Source organism: Colius striatus, unplaced genomic scaffold (genome assembly GCF_028858725.1).
Source record: "Colius striatus isolate bColStr4 unplaced genomic scaffold, bColStr4.1.hap1 scaffold_46, whole genome shotgun sequence".
In the NCBI taxonomy this organism is placed as follows: domain Eukaryota; kingdom Metazoa; phylum Chordata; class Aves; order Coliiformes; family Coliidae; genus Colius; species Colius striatus.
In genome coordinates this window covers 1,033,152-1,039,381 of record NW_026908527.1, presented here as the reverse complement: position 1 = coordinate 1,039,381, position 6,230 = coordinate 1,033,152, and the positions used below count along the sequence as shown (strand labels likewise).

At 42.0% G+C, this 6,230-nt stretch overlaps 1 long non-coding RNA gene across 2 annotated transcripts; it reads left to right on the top strand.

Moving 5' to 3' along the window:
* The first annotated feature begins 545 nt into the window (after nt 1-545).
* Nucleotides 546-4,461, top strand: LOC133629481 (uncharacterized). Of its 2 annotated transcripts, XR_009821037.1 has the most exons (5): nt 546-596; nt 1,697-2,388; nt 2,874-2,970; nt 4,012-4,126; nt 4,234-4,461. It is a non-coding gene; the product is annotated as an uncharacterized LOC133629481 (long non-coding RNA). The 2 variants fall into 2 exon arrangements; XR_009821036.1 differs by lacking the exon at nt 546-596 and having other exon boundaries at nt 1,339-2,388.
* The last annotated feature ends 1,769 nt before the right edge of the window (nt 4,462-6,230 follow it).

The following is a 6,230-nucleotide window of genomic DNA, read 5'->3' as shown; positions in this document are numbered from 1 at the left end:
CCTTTCCTCTATCAATTTAGAACATAAACCAAAATAGGCAAAGATTAAAGGTCCTGTAAATGTCATTATTTTTGTAGTAGAGCAAACACAATCCTCTGGAGTGAAGAAACGTTGCAGTGGAAGATCATGCCTGTTTAACAAGAGTTGAAGGGAGGATTTTTCCTTCTCTGCCACGTTGATGCAGACTTCCTGAAAAATGAGTATATTCTGGCCTTGTCAATTGAACCAAATATTTTCTCTATTTGCACTGTCCATAGACATGGGATATAAATTCTCTTCTAGATGGAGCAGTTGCTTCCTACTAAGGTGTCATTGTGGTTTTGAAAACAGTTTTGATAGAATCCTGTTACATTCAGACTGCCATTTTTAGTAGTTAAATAGTCATGAAACCTTCCTGGTTACTGGTTTGACTTTGCTATAGTGGCTCTTCACATCTCAGTAACAGTTTGTATGTCAAAACTCCCTTCACTTGGCTTTTCAGTCCCGACTTTACTAGAGAGTCTTCCTGTACAGCAGTACTGTAGAGTCTGTCTCGTCTCCACCTTGGATAATGATTGCTGAGGGCAGATGTGTAGACACTGGTGCTTCCTTTCAAGGTTAGTACTTGGATCTAAGAACTGCTGGTGCTTTCCTTTTTGGATGAGCTGCTTACACTTTCTTCCTGTCCTGTCTTTAGCTAGAATTCAGGTGTGCTCAAGTCATGCAATCAATGGGTGTTCCCCATTCCCAAAAATCATAGGTTGTGAGAATACACAATAAAAACTGGGTGGATTCCTTGGTGTCACTCCATTTCTGCCTAATAAATAAGCTTTTGTTGGCAGCTGGTAGCTCAAACTCGTTGATAACCTATAGATACAGTTTGAGTGCTTGAAACCTGGACAGATTTCGTAATACTCCTGTTATAAACTTGTACTTCCCTTTTGTGCACTCAAGACAGCAGTTGTGGCCTCTTTCCTCATCTAGTTCTGCTTCTGCTGACTGCAGAGCCTGGATATATGTCTTACAAATCAGTTGTCAATTGGATAAGTGTTCAGTGTCTCTTTTGTTTAGAACTCGGTATCATGTTGCTTTCCTTTAAGAATCTCTAGTTGCACTGTGAGAGTTTTAGGGTTTTAGTAAGTGGAAATTACCTTTCTGGTCTTCTTTTCTGTCTGGCCTCATACACTCAGCTGTATCTCAGTACTTGTGCCTAGCATGAGCCTTTGGATGAAATGCACCCAGCATTTTGTGAATTGGTGTTCTTGATAGCTTATGTCAAGCATTTTCCGTGCAAAAAGAGGGAAGGCGTCACGCTTCCCCAGTCAGTTCTTGTAAATCTCATTGTAAGGTTGGAGAACACTTAAAATTAAGCTTGGATGATGTGAAATGCCTTAGTGGTTAGTAGCTTGACAGGTAATACTGTAGTTCACTAGTGTTCATTTAGGTGGAATACCACCAAGACCTAATGGATCTTGCTCTATAAACCTCTGTCCAGTCTGGACTGGGCTATGGACAGTTACCATTCATAAGGATTCATTCATTCAGGATTATTCCTAATCTTTGGAGTAATAAGAGGTCATCATCTTCTGAAATGCATGTGTACAGCAGTATTTGTCATCTCTTTAGGCTGGAAAGAGGTAGGTCACCTTCAACATGAAAACGTCTCATTAACTTAAGAAACCATCAGTTGTCTTTATAACGTATTTTATGCTTTCAGATTCTGCCTCTCCATGTTGTAAATGCAACAAACTAGTTTGGTCAAATAGTAGATCAGCAGAAGAACCAATATACAATTCTTGCTGAAGGAATTATTGGGTATTTTAAGGAACCTGGTAATAAGATTGCTGTTAAAAATGTGGAGAAGCTGGCATTTCATGGTTTGTGTCAGAAAACAGTTGTTCACAGGTAAAAATGTGGATTTATTTTGGTTTAAATTATTCATGTGCACTTTTTAATACAAAGTAATTGAGAACTTTTACTGCTAAGTTAAAGTTAACCCACCATGAAAACTAGCAAAAAAATCTCTGCTGTACAAATTGTTCTTTAAAAAGCTCTCCCATGCTGCCTGTGCTGAAGGGAAGCCAGAATGGCTCCACATACACACCACTGAACATTGTGCTGTGAAAGTTTAATCTTTTTTAGACACAAGTAGGTGAAGAAACTTTACAACTATAATAATTCTTTGTTTCCTCTCCAACTCTGAAGGGCTCAGGTGCTAGATATTTCCCCAAAAGAGAAGGAAAATATGTTCTATAGTGTCAAAATTAACTATATAGATGAAGGCAGAACATGTCAAGTCCAAAGTTACCAGCTGCTTCACTCACCTGCCAAGTTTCAGTGTCTGCCACCTCAGGCTGGGGACTTTGTAGAGTGACACCCATTGGTAATGAACTGGAGTGGAACCCAAAGGTAATATTTATCAGATTTTCAATGGTATGTTCTTTTATTGCTCTTTGTGTGTTATTTTCTGTAAGAAAGCAGTAATGGACTGCAAACTTAGTTTTCAAATTTAACTCCTCATTAGTATTGACAAGAAATATCTACTATTGGCCAGATTCTGAGAAGTCAGCTTTCTTGGTTTGTTTTCCTGCAAAATCAAGTGAGATTTATGGGATTTTTTTTCTTCAATTCTTCTGAATTCAGTATCTTCTTCCAGAAAACGTTATTGCTGCTTTTGCATCTGTGGGGATTCAACGGGGGAAGGGTAGCCTCTGTAAATGAAACTGTGTTTGAGTACTGTCCCATTCAGGAAGCTCCTTCCTTAATGAGTAACAAAATCTGGTTTTATTTGTTTAATACTCGTGTCATGTTTAAGCTTGGAAGATTTGTTTCATTGCAGTTATTGTAAAGTTATGTTGGAATTCACCTCAAGTGCAGTGACTTTTTTTCCTTAGGTAACTAATTCTATTCATCAAACAGTTAAAGGAGAACTACACAAAGTAAAAGTAGTACTGCCCTTGGGAAACACAACTGGGATTGACCCAATTGGAGGTATAGTATTGTAGCATTACAAAATATTTGTATCTAAACTCCTTTACCAAGAGCACCTGTTCTTTTCTTTGCTTCTGTCCGTTCCAAGTTCAATTTGATTCCACACGGTATTCAGGTAATACTGTTGGATAATTTACTGTGGTGGTGTCTGACCACTGGAACAGGTTTCTCAGAGACTGTAGAGTCTCTGTCCTTGGAAATAAGCAGAAGCAACCAGCATGTGGTCCTGGGCACATGATTCTAGGTGTCCCTGCTTGAGCAGGGAGTTTGGATGCAATTATCTCCAGAGGGCCATTCCAGCCACAGCCATTCTGTGGTAAACTGAGATAACTTCTCATGGCGATAATCTCAGGCATGGGATGAAATTGTTTTAATTATTGGTTTTCTCAGAGTCAACTCTTCAGGTTTTCCTGAAAAGAAAATATTAGTCAGTGCCATGTTTGTATTGTTCTGTCAGTTCCCTGGCCTGTAATAAAGGCACTGGCAAATATTCTTCTGGGTAAGACTGACTAGAAGGTAACAGCCCTCCATGCAGTGAGTGTTTCCTCTCAGCATTCTCCTATTCTCCCAAAACCTTGTTGGTAGGAGATTGACTTAGAGATGAGTTTTGCTTAAAGAGTTGGTTATTTTTCAATTGTCTGGACAAGTTCATCAGAAAGGCCACCCCTCCATCTCAGGATCGTGACGTGCCTCTTGTGGCTGCTTGGTCCTGTCCAAGAGTACAGTTAGTTAGTGTTTTATAATGTGTGATGCTGTTTTCCATCTGACCATTCAGTCAATTTCAGATGAAAAATAAAATGGAAACGGGGAATTACTGGAAGTAATTCTCTTTAGCAGCTTCCTTTCCTATATGGCACATCTCAGCCTTTTTCTGATTGCTATGCTATTGTTTAGAGTTTTTCTAACTGTGTCCCCCCAGCAGTTTTCTTCTTCTATTTTGGTCTAGGAAGTTATTCTGTGTGGTGTGTATTTCAGATGTAACTTGTGTAATCAGGGCTCAGATTGTTTACTTGGTTGCTCTCTTGGTTGTGTTCCATGGAGTTAACTACAAGTTCCTTACGACACTATTATGATGAAAAAGATGGCAATATCTGGAGAAGAATTAAACATGGGAACGTGCCTGTTGGGACATTGGGAGAAAACCAATTACTTACAGGTATCAATAAATGGGTACATGTTTAAAGTTTTACTTAGAGTAGCTTAGAGTTAGAGAGAGACTACTGATGAGTTATGGTTTCAACTTGATGTGTTTTGTTATCCAAGGTCCGGGTTACCAGGCTTCCAGGCTTGAAGATGTCAGTTAACGAATACGACGTTCAATCTGAGGTTTTGCCTACAGGTCTGGGAACTGACAATGCAGAACATAGAACACAACTTCAGAAGCTGTGCAGCCACATGAACATATTGGACATGCAGCAAACTTGGAGCCCTTGTAAGAGTTTACAAGGTCTTTTGAGCATACACTTTATGAAAAAAGAATGCTACAATTAAGGAGATGTTTTCATGATTGATATTACTGACTGTGTGTTTCGTTTGAACACAGAAACAATAGTGTTTGTAATATGTCTGCATTCCTGTGACTGTCTGTAGTGGGTCTGGGACGGTAGTGATTTTCCACAGCAGCTCCTGCAGTGCTGTGCTTACTGTTGATATCAATATTATGACTACCGCTTGCACAGCATCAGGGCTGTCCCTCCAGCATTCCTTCCCCCACCTTCACCAATAGCTATGAGTGGGCATGATCTTGGGAGGGACTATGGCCAGGACAGCTGACCCAGGCTGACCAAGGAGATATTCCATACCATATGACGTCAGCTCAGTATTATAAACTGGGGGAGAGGAGCAGGAAGGGGAGGCGAGATTCATTTCTGGCCTTCCCAAAGCAACCGCTACGCGTACCGCAGCCCTGCTTCTCGGGAGGTGGCCGGACATCGCTGCTGATGGGAAGTGGAGAGGAACAGCTTTATCTGCTTCTGCTTTGCTTCCCGCGCGCGGCTTTGCTGCTTCTTTATTAAACTGCTTTTATCTCAACCCACGAGACTCCCATCTTATTTTCTCCCCTTCCCTGGCTTGCTGAGGAGGTGGGGGACCGAGTGGTGTGGTGGGCACCTGGCATCCAGCCAGGCTCAAACTACCACACCTACTTACCACTGTAGTTGTGGTCTGTGTACCTGCTTTCTTGTAGTGCCCAGACGCAGTTGCGTAACTTGTACCGGCAGCCTGTATTTTTCCAATGGGAGCTAAGCAGGCCAAGTGCATGGGATTGGAGATAACTGCCACAGGAAAGCAGCTGGAAATGTGACACAGTGCTGGCTGATAGACTACATGGGGACCTACTTACCACTGTAGTTGGGGTCTGTGTACCTGCTTTCTTGTAGTGTCCACACGCAGTGGCGTAACTTCTACTGGCAGCCTGTGTGTTTTCAATGGGAGCTGAGCAGGCCAAGTGCATGGGATTGGAGATAAGTCCCACAGGAAAGCAGCTGCAAATGTGACACAGTGCAAGATGATAGACTGCAATGGGACCTACTTACCACTATAGGTGGAGTCTGCCTTCCTGCTTTCTTGTAGCTCCCATACTCAGTGGTAGAACTTAACCGACAACATGTATTTTTTCAATGGGAGCTGAGGAGAAAAAGTGTGGTATCTAAGGTAGCTGCCACAGGAAAGCAGCTGCAAATGTCACACTGTGCTGGCTGATAGACTGCATGGGGACCTACTTACTACTGTAGCTGGGGTCTGCCTTCCTGCTTTCTTGTAACTCCCATACGCAGTGGTATAACTTCCACCGACAACATGTATTTTTTCAATGGGCGCTGAGCAGTCCAAGTGAGTGGGATTGAAGATAGCTCCCACAAGAAAGCAACTGTAACTGTGACACAGTGCTAGCTGATAGGGTACACCGAGATCTACTTACCACTGTAACTGAGGTCTGCCTTTCTGCTTTCTTGTTGCTCCCATATACAGTGCTATAACTAACTGACAGCATATATTTTTTTCCCTGGGAGCTGAGCAGTCCAAGTGAGTGGGATTGAAGATAGCTCCCACAGGAAAGCAGATGCAAATGTGGCACAGTGCTGGTTAATAGACTACATAGGGACATACTTACCACTGTAGTTGCGGTCTCCGTACCAGCTTTCTTGTAGCTCCCATACGCAGTGGTATAACTTAACCGACAACATCTATTTTTTCAATGGGAGCTGAGCAGTCCAAGTGAGTGGGATTGAAGATAGCTCCCACACAAAAGCAGCTGCAAATGT